The sequence below is a fragment of the Rhineura floridana genome, chromosome 18 (genome assembly GCF_030035675.1).
Source record: "Rhineura floridana isolate rRhiFlo1 chromosome 18, rRhiFlo1.hap2, whole genome shotgun sequence".
NCBI lineage: Eukaryota > Metazoa > Chordata > Lepidosauria > Squamata > Rhineuridae > Rhineura > Rhineura floridana.
Window position 1 is genome coordinate 16,015,966 of NC_084497.1, and position 16,794 is coordinate 16,032,759.

Consider the following 16,794-nt stretch of genomic DNA (forward strand, 5'->3'; position numbering starts at 1 on the left):
AGAACTCTGACAGAAAAAAGTCCAAAAGGGCTCTGCGGTTTTTTTCTCTCTTTTTAGACTTTGAACTCTCGATTTGCTCTGTTTTGTGTATCGCCATGAAAATTGAGAGGGTTGTTAAGCAAGATTTTCTGAGTTCAGGACTATAAGTTTTGTAAGGTTTTGTTTTGAAATGAGCTTATGGGAAGCATCAGAATGGCATGGGGGGTATTTTCAATTTAACATTGCGGAATGTGAAAAATCCACGCTGGCTGTAGTATACAGCCACTTGTGGCTGTATAATTAGCATATGCAAATCTGTGGCATGGACCTCTGCCCTGAGTCTTTTAAGTACCTTAAAAGGGATTTTAAAGGGATTTTTCACTCCCCTGCTCCATTTCTAGTGACACCTAAGACATCCCAGGATCTATTCCAACTCAAGGAAAAGGCAGGCATTACTTTTCCATCGGTGATTTCTTTCTCCTGCACTTAAGCCTTTCTGAATTGTCTCCAAAAAAGACAGGCCCCTCTAACAGAAGGAGGATGTCATTACTTTTGAAGACTCTGGTACATTTTCTTGATCAGCATTTCAAAAAGGGAAGCAATTTTTTAAAAATAATCACGCTAACAAAGTTTGCCCTTGGACAGCAGGACAAATGGATAATTACGGCTCAAGAGTCTTCTCTTTTTCCTGGAGGTCCTCTTAGATAATTAAAGGTGGGGGCTCTCTAACATTAGAGAGCTTTAATTTACAGCTGGTTGTGTCCTCAAGCACAGCTTCCTGCTATTCCCTGCCAAACTGATTTGCAATGTCATCAGTAAAAGTGGGCTTTTATTTAGAGAGCCAACCAAAGGCCAACTCCGGGCTGGTTCAGCCCAAAACACAGAATGGGCAGCTGCCTTGGATGGCAGAATTCCAAGGCTTGGCTCCCAGCAGCTAATCAGGAAAACCATATAAGGGGAACACAAACCCCCTGCCCCCAGGTATTTGCCACAAGCAAATAACAAACGTGTGCACTCAGACTATATTGCTGACTTCTGCTTTCCCTCAACCCATACAAGCGAGTGGAGCAGTAATCTGCAGGCTGCAGTGCTAAGGGGGAGAAGACAAGCAGGGCTAGTCCGTCGGCTCTGTGGAGAGACCGGCTGCCTTTAGCTCCCCTTCAACTGTCACTGAGCAGCAGCCATTTCATCAGGCTCCACAGCAGAGGGAAAGAAAGAACATGAGAACATGGATCAGGCCAGTGGCCCACCTAGTCCAATCTCCTGTTGTCACAGCAGCCAACCAGATGCCCCCAATGGGAAGCCCACAAGGAGGACCCGAGTGCAAGAGCCCTCTCCCCTCCTGTGGCTTCCGGCATCTGGTTTTCAGAAGCATGCTGCGCCTGACTATGGTGGCAGACCACAGCCATCACCGCCAGTAGCCATTGCTAGCCTTATCCTCCATGGATTTGTCTAATTTTCTTTTAAAGTCATCTGAGTTGGTGGGAGCGAATTCAGTAATTTAACTATGTGCTACACAAAGCACTTTCTTTTGTCTGAAAATAACATATAAATTGCTTGCAAAAATGTGTACTTTAGTTAAAATTCTGCACTGAAGTGTGTTTATTAGGAGAAATTGGCACTAAAATGCTGAAGGATTTTGATGAGGTTTGTTTTTTTAAAAAATCATAAATTGTTGCAGAAATGTGGAGAACTTAATTTAAAGTAGGAAAAATGAGACACTGAAATAGACAGATCCTTCCATCCCTGGATGAAATCCTCTGTTTCCATCCAAGTCGGTCGTTATTTATTTATTTATTTATTTATTTGTTCCATTTATAAACAGCCCATAGCAAGTAGCTCTCTGGGCGGTGTACAAAAAGGTTAAAATACAGAAGTATCACAATAAAATCAGATTACAGACGATAAACACAAGCAACAAACAAAATAATATATTAAACAAAGTATAACAGTTTAAGAAATTATAAACATTAAACATTAAAATGCCTGGGAGCATAGCCAGGTCTTAACCTGGCGCCGGAATGATAATAACATAGGCCCCAGGTGTACCTCTTCGGGGAGGCTGTTCCACAATTCGGGGGCCACTACAGAAAAGGCCCTAGATCTAGTAACTGTCCTCCGGGCTTCTCGGTGAGTTGGTACCCGGAGGAGGGCCTTAGATGCTGAGCGAAGTGACCGGGTAGGTTCATAGTGGGAGAGGCGTTCCATAAGGTATTGCGGTCCCACGCCATATAAGGCTTTATAGGTCAAAACCAGCACCTTGAATCTGGCCCGGAAACAGATAGGTAGCCAGTGCAAACGGGCCAGAACAGGTGTTATATGCGCTGACCGGCTGGTCCTCGTCAGCAGTCTGGCTGCTGCGTTTTGCACTAGCTGAAGTTTCCGAACTTCCCCAAGTACTACCTTCTGGCGACGATCCGCCAAGTAGGAGCGGAGCCACCGCCAAGCAGTGCCCCCAACTCCCAACTCCGCGAGTCTCCCCAGAAGGTTACCATGGTCGAAGGTATCAAACGCCACTGAGAGATCAAGGAGAATCAACAGAGTCACACTCCCTCTGTCCCTCTCCCGACAAAGGTCATCATACAGGGCGACCAAGGCTGTTTCAGTGCCAAAACCGGGCCTAAAACTGGATTGAAACGGATCCAGATAATCGGTTTCATCCAAGAGGACCTGGAGCTGGCCAGCAACCACTCGCTCTAAAACCTTGCCCAAAAAGGGGACATTTGCCACCGGTCTATAATTGTTCAAGTTATCTGGGTCCAAGGAAGGTTTCTTTAACAAAGGTCTCACTACTGCCTCCTTGAGGCTACTAGGGACCATTCCCTCCCTCAAGGAGGCATTTATCACTTCCTTGGCCCAGCCGGTGGTACCAGCCCTGCTAGCCTTCACTAGCCAAGATGGACAAGGATCCAGAGCAGACGTGGTCGCCCGCACCATTCCAAGCACCTTGTCCACTTCCTCAAGCTGCACCAACTGAAACTCATCCAATAATGAAGGACAAGACCGCGTTCTGGACACTTCAATGGATTCATCTGTCATAACATCAGAGTCTAGGTCCCTACGGATGCATGCGATTTTATTTTGGAAGTGCCCCGCAATGTCGTTGCAGCGGGCTTCAGATGTTTCTATGGTATCTTGAGGACCAGAATGTAAAAGCCCTCGTACAACCCTAAAAAGCTCCGCTGGGCGGCAAAGAGATGTCCTAATAGAGGCAGCAAAATAAGACTTTTTCGCCGCCCTTACCGCTTTTATATACAACTTAGTGGAGGCACTTACCAAAGCGTAATTGCATCCGTCAGGAGTTCGTCTCCATCTGCACTCCAGCCTCCTTCTCTCTTGCTTCATCACTCGCAACTCCGGGGTATACCACGGAGCTGTATGAGCTCTACACCGAAGGGGGCGCGCGGAAGCGATCGTGTCAATAGCCCGGGCCATCTCCGTATTCCACAGTTCGACCAGGGCCTCGACAGGAGCGCCAGTACTATCAGCTGGAAAGACCCCCAGAGCCTTCTGAAAACCCACAGGATCCATGAGATTTATGAGAAATTTTCAGCTAAAAATCAAGGTAAAAATGTTTTAAATAAACACACCCCACTCATAACACAACCCCCCTTGCTACACTAAGGCCCCCCTCAGACCCAGTGAGGTATAATGGTCAGAGTGTTGGACTAGGGCCTGGGAGACTAGGGTTCAAATCCCCGTTCAGCCATGAAGCTCACTGGGTGACCTTGGGCTAGTCACCATCTCTCAGCCTAACCTGCCTCGGAGGGTGCTTTGTGGGGATTGAGGAGGGGGAGAACCATGTACGCTACCTTGAGCTCCTTGGAGAAAAGGTGGAATATATATGCAATACATAAAGAAGTAAATAAAATAAGACGGAAACAAAATGCCACCTAGAGCAGCAAAGTAGCTAAAGCCCGCCGTGAACGCCCATCAGATTGGACAGGTGAGGGGAAATAAACACAATGTTCCAATCTTGCCCCACAATAACTCCCCCTGCTCTTTGATTTCTTCACATACCTTCAGACTTACACCAACGTAGCCCTTCACTTCTGTAGCCCCCAAATCACTTGTTGCCACATGTACCTGCCTGTGTTTTAAGAACATCATCAGTGGTTCCAGCTCTTCTCCACAGTCCTGAGCCTCTTGTATCCGGTGGAATCCCTGGCTTCGTGCACAGAGACAGAGCCTACAATACTGCTGCAGTTCTGATAGCTCACTATGCAGAGCCACAACCCACAAAATGGAAGGGTCCTGGTTCGAGTCCTCCCAGCAGCCTATACTATCAAAAGATTGCCTATACAACTCTTAAACCAGAGGTGGGCCCTGAGCCGAATGACACTTTCCAGGTGTCTCTGCCTAGCCCTCAGGACTCTCCCCCAAACAAGACACACACGCATCTTTCTTCAAGGCACTTTGCCTAGTTGGAATATGACCTTGAACTGTGATCATGCCTCTTCCTTGCTTGGGTGGAGAATGGGTGCAGAGGGTGTAGAAACTCTCTGATTTTTATGTGACTGGAATACAGACTTCTGGAAAAAGGTAAGAATCACCTTGGTTGCTCCACTTACTTTTTGCCTCCAGCCCCACCACTTTTGCCTCTGGTACTGCCCACCACTGGCATGGGGCCCCTGGAAGGATGCACACGAGGTAACGTGGCCCTCCCACTGGAACAGGTTCCCCACCTCACCCCCATCTTGTGGCTGCACATCCTCTTCTTTTTAAAAAGAAATCCAAAACCCAGGAAGGAATTTGGATGCAGAGAATTTCAGAAACAGCCCTATTCTCTGGTCCAACATACTCCAAGACATGCTCCAGGTCTGTGTCTTAGTTCCTGCCCAGGCAGTGGAGGCTAGACCACCGGGGAGGGATGAGGGAGACGCTTGATCCAGTTCACATTTAAAGGCAAATTTACCTAATTCATACCTTCCAAAACAACATGCGAATCAAAACACAGCCATCCTTTGAAATCTCCAGTTGTCTGAATTTTGCAATGCAATTCTTCAGCCAAGTGATATGTATAAATATGTATATAGTAGGGCTTATTCCAGGGCCGGCTTCAGGCATGCAGGCCCCTTGGGCATCAGCTTGCCCTGGCCCCCCGGTGGGTGGGTGTGCACACGCGGGCATATGCGTGCGCGTGGGCCCCCCGCACCCCCCATGGCCCCCTACCTGTCTAGTCTTTACCATTGCCCTTAATGAAGATGGCAGCCACAGTTTCCCTAAGGGAAATGAAGCCTCCGCCACCATCTTTGTTGATGGCACACGTGCGTGCTACACACGTGCATCTCTGCCATCAACTAAGATGGCGGCAGTGGCTTCAATACCTTAAGGAAGCTGCGGCCACCATCTTCATTAAGGGCAATGCTAAAAAGCCGGCTGACAGGTAAGTGGGGTGTGTGGGGGGTGCACATCGTGGAAGGGGAGCCGAGGGTCCCTCAGGGGGCCCTGAGAGGCTCCTGTAGCTCCAGGGCCCGAGGGCCAGTGCCCAACCTGGCCGCCCTTTAGAACCGGCCCTGGCTTATCCACACGGGAGCATTAGTTCATATAACAGAAACTTTTTTTATCTCCGTTTTCAATTTGAAGCATCCACTTAGGGATCAGATTGGTAACAGGGACCAGACGGTTTGAACATATAAAACTGATTCTGGCCCACTTGCACTGGCTGCCTGCATGTTTCCGAGTTTGATTCAAGGTGCTGGTTTTAACCTATAAAGCCTTACACGGTTTGGGACCACAATACCTGATGGAATGCCTCTCCCAACACGAACCCACCCGTACACTACACTCAACATCAAAGGCCCTCCTCCGGGTGCCTACTCTGAGGGAAGCTGGGAGTCTGGCAACAAGGGAGAGGGCCTTCTCAGTGGTGGCCCCCAAATTATGGAATGATCGTCTTGGCGATAACACTGTTATCTTTTTGGCGCTAGGTCAAGACTTTCCTCTTCTCCCAGGCATTTTAGCATGTGTTTTTAAATTGCTTTTTTTAAATGTGTTTTTTTTAATTTGTACATTTGTTTTTAATGTTTTTAATTGTTGTAAGCCGCCCACAGAGCTGCAGCCATGGGGCGGTATATAAATGCAATAGACATTAATTATAAATAGAATAATGATAGCTCTGTGGCGCAGAGTGGTAAGCGGCGGTAACGCAGCCGAAGCTCTGCTCACGGCCGGAGTTCAATTCCAATGGAAGGAGGAAGTCGAATCTCCAGTAAAAGGGGTCGAGGTCCACTCAGCCTTCCATCCATCCGTGGTCGGTAAAATGAGTACCCGGCATACGCTGGGGGGTAAAGAAAGGCCAGGGAAGGAACTGGCAATCCCACCCCATATATACGGTCTGCCTAGTAAACGTCACAAGACGTCACCCTAGGAGTCGGAAATGACGCGCACTACAAGTGCAGGGACACCTTTACCTTTTTAGCTTCTGTTTGCTGGTAATGTCATATGAACCCTGCAAATTAAAAGATGTGAGTAGCAGAAAACACACAGTAAACCACCGTGTCGATGAGCCTGCAGTGTAAAGTGTGCAGGTAATTGCACGTATTAATGAAAATAACATACAAAAATGCATTATGTTGGGGAAATTCCTTTGCAAAAATGTGCATGTTAGGCAAAATTGCATACAAAAATGTGAACATTAGGAGCAATTTGCACCAAAAATGCTGGTGAATTTTCAAAAAAAAATCACAAACTCATGTGGAAATATGGAGGACTGAACTTCAGACTGGAAAAATGACAACCTGGGAGAAGCCAAAATGGATGTATTTGCTCCCTCCCCACCACTAGGGTGAGTGAGGCCCCACCAAGCCCAGTCTGTCCTCAGCCAGCCCTACATACCCAATCTCCTTACAATCAGTCCAGGGGGTGGCCCTGGCTGTCGGTCTCACCCTCCTCCTCCTCCTCCATCTCAGGGTTGCCCTTGAAGGGCAAAACTAGCCTGAGTTTGCTCTGCCAGTCATTGGCTCTGGCTTCCAGTGTTGGCCTCCATGCCTTCCTTCCTACCAGTCCCAATGGACAACAGCTGCCATTATGCCCAAGCTCTGGAATGTGGCGTGCCTTTCCTTCCAAATTGGTGTATGGGTCACTAGACAGGGCCATGAGGGAAGCAAACCCCTTTCACCTCCGCTGCCCTCTGCCTCCCGTCTCCTTTGGATTATTTATTCCCTACTAATTGAAGGTTAAATGCAATATTGAATGTTTGGGACTTTCATTATCAGCTTATGATGGCTTTCTTTATGGAGCAAGGCTGGTTTTTAAGTGCCTTTTCATTCCTTAACCTAGCAAGCATGAAAGACACAAAAGGAACTCTCTCCTTTTTTTGCGTTTGGTAACAAGGCTGTCTGTGGATATGAATGGGTTTTTGTTCGAGCCGACTTCTCTCCATCTATCTTCGGTACAGAATTATAAGACTCGGCTAATATAATTCACAGAACGCAGATGAAGCTACTTAACATGGGGCAGCTAAGGCCGGGATCTTCGAAATCAAATCCACAGGAAAGGAAGACGAAAGGGAAGGAAGGAAGGAAGATAACTGTAGTAGGAACCTCGGAAGTTGATGCACCATGTCAGACAATTGGTTCATCTAGCTCAGTATTATCTACTCTGACAGGCAGCAGCTCCCCAGGATTTCAACCCCGCCTGGGAATACTGCCAGGGACTGGATCTTTGGCATGCAAGGCATGCACTCTACCAATGAACTATTGTCCTTCTCTTGAAGATGAAGCAAGATTCTGGCCCTCAAGGTTCTGAACAAAGGGCTGATTTATTTATTTATTTATTTATTTATTGCATTTCGTTCTGCACAATATAGGAAATGAACCTTTAGTGTGGCTGCACCTACCCTGTGGAATTCCCTCCTTTGAATATTAGGCAGGCGCCATCTTTGCTATCTTTTCGGCGCCTTTTAAAGACTTTCCTCTTTCAACAAGCCTTTTAGGTTGAGACCTATCCCAGTCTGCATCTGTGTTCAAATTGCTTAATATGTTTTTTTAATAATGTTTTTAACCCTTTTTAAGCCTTATACGGCGCGGGACCTCGATATCTGTTGGAACGCCTCTCCCGCTATGAACCGGCTCGTACACTACAGTATGCTACGAAGGCCCTCCTCCGGGTTCCGACTCATAGGGAGGCCCGGAGGGTGGTGACAAGATCAAGGGCCTTCTCAGTGGTGGCCCCCGAACTGTGGAATAGTCTCCCTGAGGAGGCCCGTCTGGCGCCGACGTAGTCATCCTTTCGGCGCCAGGTTAAAACCTTCCTTTATTCCCAGGCATTTTAATTTTAATTTTTAATTTTAATTTTTGTTAATGTATTGTAATGTCTGAAACTTGATTCTGAGCCTTTGCTGTTTTAGACTGTGATATTTGATTTTAGACTGTGAAGTTTTTTGTACCATATTGTATTTTATTGTACCTATGTTCACCGTCCAGAGAGCTATTGCTAGTCGGGCGGTATATAAGTTTTAAAAATAAATAAATAAATAAAAAGTTTTTTAAAATCTTTTTAACGCTGTTTTGTTTTAATGTATTTTAAGATCTGTTTTTATGATGTTTTAAAGTGTTTTTAGCGCTTTGTTTGCCGCCCTGGGCTCCTGCTGGGAGGGATACAAATTAAATAATAAATAAATAAAATAAATTGCATTTGTATACCGCCCCATAGCCGAAGCTCTCTGGGTGGTTTACAACAATTAAAAACATTAAAAATAAATATACAAATTTAAAAACACACTTTTAAAATAGGAACATAGAAAGGTGCCTTATAGCAAGTCAGACCGTTGGTCGATCTGCTTCTGTGTTGCCTCCTACAGCCTTTCCCAACCTTTAGGTCCCCAGATGTTGCTGAACTACAGCTCCCATCAGCCTCAGCCAGCACGGCCAATTGTCAGGATGGGTGGAAACTGTAGCCCAGCAACATCTGGGGATCCAAAGACTGGCCTACTATCAGCAGCTCTTCAAGGTTTCAGGCAGGAGCTTTTCCCAGCCAGGTTTCCAACCTGGAATCTTCTGCATGCAACACATGTGCTCTTCCAGTGAGCTACAGCCCTAGCTAATAGCCCCATTTTCTATATAGTCCCAGCATGTCATGCTTAACCATAGATAACGTCAGAGTGTCTGGGGTATGAGGTAGGAGCACATCAGAATAGTCTGAAGGCAGAAGATCAGAAGCTGGGATTGAGTAGAACTGCCAAGCATTAAAGTAGGTCCCTGTGAAGGTCAAGTCAATCAGAGAGGGATAGCCTATCTGTCTACCAGAAGCAAGAGAAGAGAATTGCTACTGACCTAACAATGGCCCCAAGATGTTGTAATGGCCATCAGTTTAGATGCATTTTTAAAAAGAATTAGAAGAATACATGGAGAATAGGTCTATCAATGGCTATACATGTCTGAATAGAACCTCCATGTGGAGACACAGTGGACAACCAACCAGGGAACAGCAGGTGCAGGGGATAACCAACCAGGGAATGGCAGGCATAGGAGACAACTAAGCAAAGAAGGCCTTTGCCTTCATGACTGATTTGTGAGATTCTACAGCCATTTAGCTGAACAAGATAGATAGACCATTGGTCCAATCCATTATGACTCTTTTTATATATCAGGTGCAGAAAACCCTTTAATTCCACTTTCTGATAGTATTATAATAATAAAAAAAACCTGGGCCCATTGATGTTCACAGCACAAGTTAGTGAGAGAAAGCCTACAATCTAGGTGAAGGCAGCTCCATAAATCTCCAGCCATAGACCTTAAAACCCAATCGTGGATGTTAAGAAAACGTAGATTGAAAAGGTATGTGCAGCCCAACATTTATTTAAAACCTCGTAAGTCAGTAAGAACACCTGCAAATCAATCCTAAATCTCACCAGGGGCATAGGAGTGTTAAATCAAGAAGGGATGTCAGGCTGTGGAAAACAACAGCCTGGACAGGGGGAACTCTGAGGGGCAGTCTGAGTGTCCCAACCAACCAGATTTTTGCTATGCCCCTCCTCCAATTATAGCTTGGCCTGCCAGAATTGGCAGATGGCACCATGTCATGAATACCCATGGGGAAGAAATTCAAGACTTTCCTCTTCTCCCAGGCATTTTAGCATGTGTTTTAAATTGTTTTAAATTTTTTAATTGTGTTTTAAATTGTTTTTAAAAGATGTGTTTTTACATTTGCATATTTGTTTTAATGTTTTTAGTTACTGTAAACCACCCAGAGAGCTTCGGCTATGGGGCGGTATATAAGTACAATAAACAAATAAATAAATAAGTCAGTTCACATTTAAAGCAAAACCTACCAAATTCGCACTGGCATCCTTCGAAATTCACACTGAAAACTGAATTTAAGTTGGGGGGGAATGAAAAACAGGGAGAACTGAAATTGGCAGACCTCTCCATCCCTAGCATGAAAAGACTTGCCTGCTAATTCCTGTAGCTACTATTAAAAGGACAGATACATAGCCCAACTAAAACTTTGGCAATGCTCAGTGGTACAGCTTGGTAATTTTAGACTCTGGACTTCATTGCCTTATGTGTTCCTCTATCCCTTTAGATGACACTGTGTATTATTACAAAAATTGGCAAACCAGCCCAGCTGTATTGGGGACCTTCCTGTACATTCCACTGAGTGGAGCCTTGGACTTCTGCTTCTCTTCTGTGTTCTGCCCAGATTGTGCCAGTGGCAATGCTAGTAGCAGAGGGAGAAGTGGCAAGCAGGGGCACTCCATCGGCTGTGCTAGGAGACCAGCTCCATTGTCTCCTCTTTCCATCATTTGTCACCGTGCAGCAGCCATTCCAGCAGGCTGCAGCAGGAGGAGGAACAGTCTTTCTCTGTGCAAAGACCAACTCCATCAGGCCTTCTCTCCTTCAATTGTCAGCTGACCAAGAGGGAGAGGTGAGAAGCAGAGCCACTCCATTGGCTCTGCTGGGAGACCAGCTCCATTTGGTTTTTGTTCCAGCTAGACATTATAAGCACTTTGTAACTTTAAGACTGTGCCATTGGCTGTGTACATACTTGCCGCCCTGGGCTCCTGCTAGGAGGAAGGGCAAGATATAAATCAAATAATAAATAAATAATACTATTGATATCGAATTTTTATAATTAATTAATGAACTATATATTCTTTAGGAATAATGAAGTTATAATATATTAATAGGTGAATCAAAGCTAAAAATCTCTTTTTCTCTGCTTGATTCTGTTTATTTGGGGTCCTTTCCAAGGTCCCTTCTTGGAATGTTCAGTATGCTGGGAAATAAGATAAAGGGAGTAAGACCCTGGTACAGCAGCCTCAGTGTCTCCAAAGGGTCAGTGTCGTGCCCGGGTTGGGACTCAAGAACAGAATCACTTGATGAAAGCAAATCAGTTTTTATTAGAGTAATTTCCAGACATAGGCTTCTCCGCCTCATGAACTCTTAACATTAACCAAAACCCGCGACATGGAAGAGAGTTGATAGAACAGAGTATCAAACATTCCCTGTCCCTTATCAAGGGGGCTTTCGGGCGCAAATTCTCTCGCTCCGCCTCAAATTGCCCACATCTACGCCCCTTCCCTCCTCTTTTCTTTGGCGCCTTTTTAACTGTCTTCGGGTGCGGGGCGATGGGGGGGCGGCTACCTCCTCCCCTTCTGATTCGGAAAGGATGGTAGGGAGTGGGGGGAGTTGGCCCAACACTTCAGGCGATTTCTCTCTACCCTTCTCTGCAGCCGAAGGGACTTGGTCTCCCTCCTCCTCCCCCTCTGTCTGTAACTGCTTCACATTCCTAGGGAGGGAGTGCGTGGGAAACGAGTCTGTTGCCTGTTCAAGGTTTTCCCCCTCTATCTGGGAAGCCTCCTCCTCCCCTCCAGACGGCTCAGCCCAACTGCCCCCCTCTCCTAGCTCATTCTCAGAAACATCAGAATCCTAACCATACATCCTGACATCATCCCCTTCTCCATGCTGTGCTCCCTCCCACCCTGTTAGTTTGGGGCGATGAGGGAATTTCTCATGAAAGTCTCTCACTAAAATGGGGGCGTGAACGTCTTCTGCTTTTTCCCAAGATCTGTCGGCTGGCCCATAATTCTTCCAATGAATTAGATATTGCAGCTGATTTCTCCTTCTCCTGAAGTCCAGGATCTGTTCCACTTCAAACTCTGTTTGTTCCCCCACCAATATTGGTGCCCCTGGAGATTCTATAGGCCTCAACTCACTGGGGGGGACGGCCTTCGTTAGCAAGGAACGATGGAATACTGGGTGCATTTTAAAAGTCTCTGGCAACTTTAAACAAAAAGCCACTGGATTTATTTGAGCCTGGATCTCGAAGGGTCCCACTCTCCTATCCTGCAACTTCCTGCACTTACCCAGCATGTTAAAAAAGTGGGTTGACAGCCATACTTGATCGCCCACCTGGAGGGGGACCCCCTCACACCGATGTTGATCAGCAACTCTTTTGTATTCCCTTTTGGCTTCATCTAATTGTTGTTTGCTGCCTGTAATTCCTGTAGGAATTCCTCTGCTGCTGGCACAGGCCCGCCGCCTGTGCTGCTGGGAAAAGCTTTGGGATGAAATCCATAATTAGCAAAGAAGGGTGTTTGCCCAGTGCTGGTGTGCACGGAGTTATTGTAGGCGAATTCTGCAACATGTAAATAGGAAATCCAGTCATTTTGCTGGTAAGATACGTAACAACGCAGGTACCTCTCTAAAACTGCGTTAAGTTTCTCAGTTTGCCCATCAGTCTGAGGGTGGTGAGAGGAGGAGAGCCTTAGCTCCGTTTTCAACTGCTTCCAAACAGCCTTCCAAAATTTAGCTGTGAACTGGGTGCCTCGATCCGAGACGAGGCTGTCTGGCAACCCATGCAATCTATAAATCTCTTTGATGAACACCTTTGCCGTTTCTTTGGCGTCCAAGGCACCAGAGCAAGGGAGGAAGTGGGCCATTTTAGTCAATGAATCCACGATCACCAAAATAGCAGTCATTCCTTGTGACCTTGGTAGATCGGTTATAAAATCCATGGAGAGATCCTGCCACGGCCCCTTCGGAGTGGCTAAAGGTTCCAACTACCCTGCAGGCCTCCCTGTGCTTGCCTTCACCCTTAAACACACGGCGCAGGATTTTACATAGTTCTCAACATCTCTGCGCATTTGAGGCCACCAAAAATCCTTAGCTACATTTTGAATGGTTTTAAAAATGCCGAAGTGCCCAGCTGTGACATTGTCATGGCATTGACGCAATACTCTGAGTCTGAAGTCCCCTTTTGGCACATATCTGGCAGTTTTAAACCACAACAACCCATCCCTCCAGTGGAAACTTACTTCTGAGTCCGTGCTCTGCTCCATTTCCTGGATGTAATGTTGTATGTCTGGATCCCCCTGCTGGGCCCTCTTGAGCTCTTCTTCCCAGGATGGCTGACAGGCTCCTAACGTGAGTTTTTCCGGTGGGATGATGTGTTGGAGGGGGGTGTCAGCCTTTTCATCTTTGTATTGGGGTTGTCTGGATAGGGCATCCGCCCTCTGATTTTTTGTATGGGAGTGGTACTTTATTTTGAAGTTAAACCTGGCGAAAAACTGCGACCAGCGTATCTGTCTCTGGTTCAATTTCCGAGCGGTCTGTAGGCTCTCGAGGTTCTTATGATTGGATTGTACTTCTATCTGATGTTGAGCCCCCTCCAAATATTGCCTCCAGTTTTCGAATGCGTCTGTGATAGCTAAAAGTTCCTTTTCCCACACAGTGTAGTTTTTTTTAGCATCTTTGAGCTTTCGAGAGTAGTATGCACATGGGTGTAGTTCCTTCCCACCCCTGTCAGGCTGCAAGAGAACCCCCCCGATCGCCCGGTCCGAGGCGTCAGCTTCCACGACGAAAGGCTGGGTCGGGTCAGCAAAGCGTAGGATAGGTTCGGAGACGAATTTCTCTTTCAGGTCTTCAAACGCTCTTGTTGCCTGGTCTGTCCATTGAAACTTCCCTTTTCCCCTTAAACAGTCTGTGAGGGGGGCGGTTAGTTTGGAGAAGCCCGGGATGAATTTTCTGTAGTAGTTGGCGAAGCCCAAGAAACGTTGCACGTCTTTCTTGGTGGTCGGTTGTCCCCAATCCAACACACAGCTCACCTTTCCAGGATCCATCTCCACTCCCCCTGCTGAAATTCGGTATCCAAGGAAGTCCAGGGAAGACAGGTCAAAGCCACACTTTTCCAGCTTGGCATATAGGTGATTCTCTCTCAGCCTTCTCAGCACAGTTCTCACGTGTTGGTCATGCTCTGACTGGCTCCTTGAAAATATCAGGATGTCATCCAGATAACAAACCACGTACTGGTCCAAGAGGTCCCTAAACACTTCGTTCATGAACTTCTGGAACACCCCTGGACTGCCACTTAATCCGAATGGCATGACCAGGTACTCAAATTGACCATAAGAGGTGTTGAAACTCGTCTTCCATTCATGTCCCTCCTTCATTCGGACCAAATTATATGCCCCCCGCAGATCCAACTTTGTGAAAATCGTGGCAGAACGCAGTCGATCTAATAACTCTGGAATTAGGGGCAGGGAGTAGCTGTTCGGGATGGTAATTTGGTTGAGGGCTCGATAATCATTGCAAGGTCGTAGCTCACCTCCTTTTTTCTTCACGAAGAGTAGGAGGGCTCCTGCAGGCAACTGCAAGGAACGAATAAATCTCCGCTTCAAGTTCTTTTCCAAAAATTCTTTCAGAGCTACCCTCTCTTGTTCTGTGAGGGAGTAGATTTTGCCTGCAGGAACGCTCGCTCCTGGCACCAAATCGATAGCGCAGTCATACGGCCGGTGGGGGGGTAAAGTCTCAGCTTCAGTTTCACTAAACACATCCTCAAAGTCCAGGTATTTCGAGGGGAGGGTCACCTCCTTGACCTCCTGCATAGCTCCTGCTAGGGCTTTTATTGCTTTCTCTGGCTGACAATTTTCGTGACAATACTGGGACGTAAACCACACGACTGCTTCTCTCCAGGCTATTTTTGGGTCATGCTTTATCAACCATGGCATTCCCAGAATCACCTCAAAATTAGACAGGTCCGATACACACAAGGAAATGAACTCTTCGTGCCCCGGGATTTCTAGCTTCAAATCCTCAGTGGCTCTAGTGACCCCCCTGGACTTTAGTGGTCTGCCATCTATCGTCTCCACTGATAAGGGGGCTTCTAGTTTCCGATGCGGGATGTGGTGGCGTTTGACTAAGGCGGTATCGATGAAGTTTGTAGAGGCTCCACTGTCGATCAATGCTGTCAAGTTGAACTGCACTCCTGTGGAAGTTGTAATCCTAATGGGTAATACCAGAACCCCTTTTAGGGGGGATGAGTTAACGGAGGCCCTTTGCACAGCGCTGCCCCCAGTCCTCCGGCCTGCACTAGGACTGGGTGCTTCCGTTTCCCGACGACCCTGTTCTGTCTCCTTTCAGTTCACAGTCCCTAGCTAGATGGCCTGGCTTGGAACAAATAAAGCAGAGACGTTCTGTGCTATGTCTGTCTCTTTCCTCCTCCGACAGCTTCGTCCGCGCCCCTCCCGAGCCGTCCCCCGCGTTGCCTGACGTCCCTGGGGTCGAAGGGATTTTACTGCGGGATACTGAGGCTGAATATTTTTGCACCTCTTGTTTTCTCTCTAAATGTCTTCCTTCCAGTCGGTGATCAATTTGTAGGCACAGCTGGATTAGTCCAGACAAATCAGTTGGAGGTGCGACTCTGGCCAGTTCATCCAATATCTCAGCATTCAGTCCACTTCGGTACATAAACATCAGGGCTGAGTCATTGTATCCAGTCTCTTGAGATAAGATCTTAAAGGCATTGGTATATTGGTATATACAGTTCCTTTTCCCTGCTTCAGGGCACTCAATTGCCTAGCCACCGTCTCGGCTGTTTGGGGATCCTGACACATTTCGGTCAGGGCTCGTATAAATCCTCCATACCTGCCCAGGATGGCATCCTTTCTGATTAGATAGGGGGTGACCCACTTGGCAGCTTCCCCTTCCAGTAGACTGATCACAAAGGCCACTTTGGCAGCATCATTGGGGAATTCTGCATCCTTAATGTCCAGGTACATCTCACATTGGGCCACGAAAGTGGAGAGCTGGTCGCTCTGTCCCGCATACTTGGGTGGTAGTCCAATTGGGATCTTGGCCACGGCGGCTGCAGGGGCTGCCCGCATTCGATCTATTGTGGATTTCAGGCTCTGATTGTCCAATTTCAAGGTTCTCACAGTTGCTAACAGGCTTTGAACGTCCGACTGTAGGTCTGCCACGCTCGACCTCAGTAGCTTCACTTCTTCCGTCTCAGAAGTGGGGTTTATCCCCCCAGCAGCTCCCTTTTCCATCTTGTCATGTTCAAGTGGCGGGAGCAAGGAGGGTTGAGTAGCTGGTTCTATCAAACTGTCGTGCCCGGGTTGGGACTCAAGAACAGAATCACTTGATGAAAGCAAATCAGTTTTTATTAGAGTAATTTCCAGACATAGGCTTCTCCGCCTCATGAACTCTTAACATTATTATTATTATTATTATTATTATTATTATTATTATTATTATTATTATTATTATCATCATTATTATTATTATTATTATTATTATCATCATCATCATCATTATTATTATTATTATTATTATTATTATTATTATTTATTGCATTTATATACCGCCCCATAGCCAAAGCTCTCTGGGCGGTTTACAACAATTAAAACATTAAAAACAATATACAAATTTAAAAAACACAGTTTTAAAAAGCAATCTAAAACTTTATTATATTATATAATAAACATTATATATTTATTATAAAACTTTATTATATTAAGTGGCATATAATTTTTAATAAACAAATCTAGCAGCAATACAGAAACCTGTTTCTCTACAAAGGCGCAATTTT

The 16,794-nt window shown here is 46.3% G+C and overlaps 1 pseudogene; it reads right to left on the minus strand.

Annotated features, from left to right (window-relative positions):
- LOC133372818 (potassium channel subfamily K member 1-like) overlaps nucleotides 1–16,087 on the minus strand; it is a 28,182-nt pseudogene extending 12,095 nt beyond the window's left edge.
- Nucleotides 16,088–16,794: the final 707 nt, after the last annotated feature.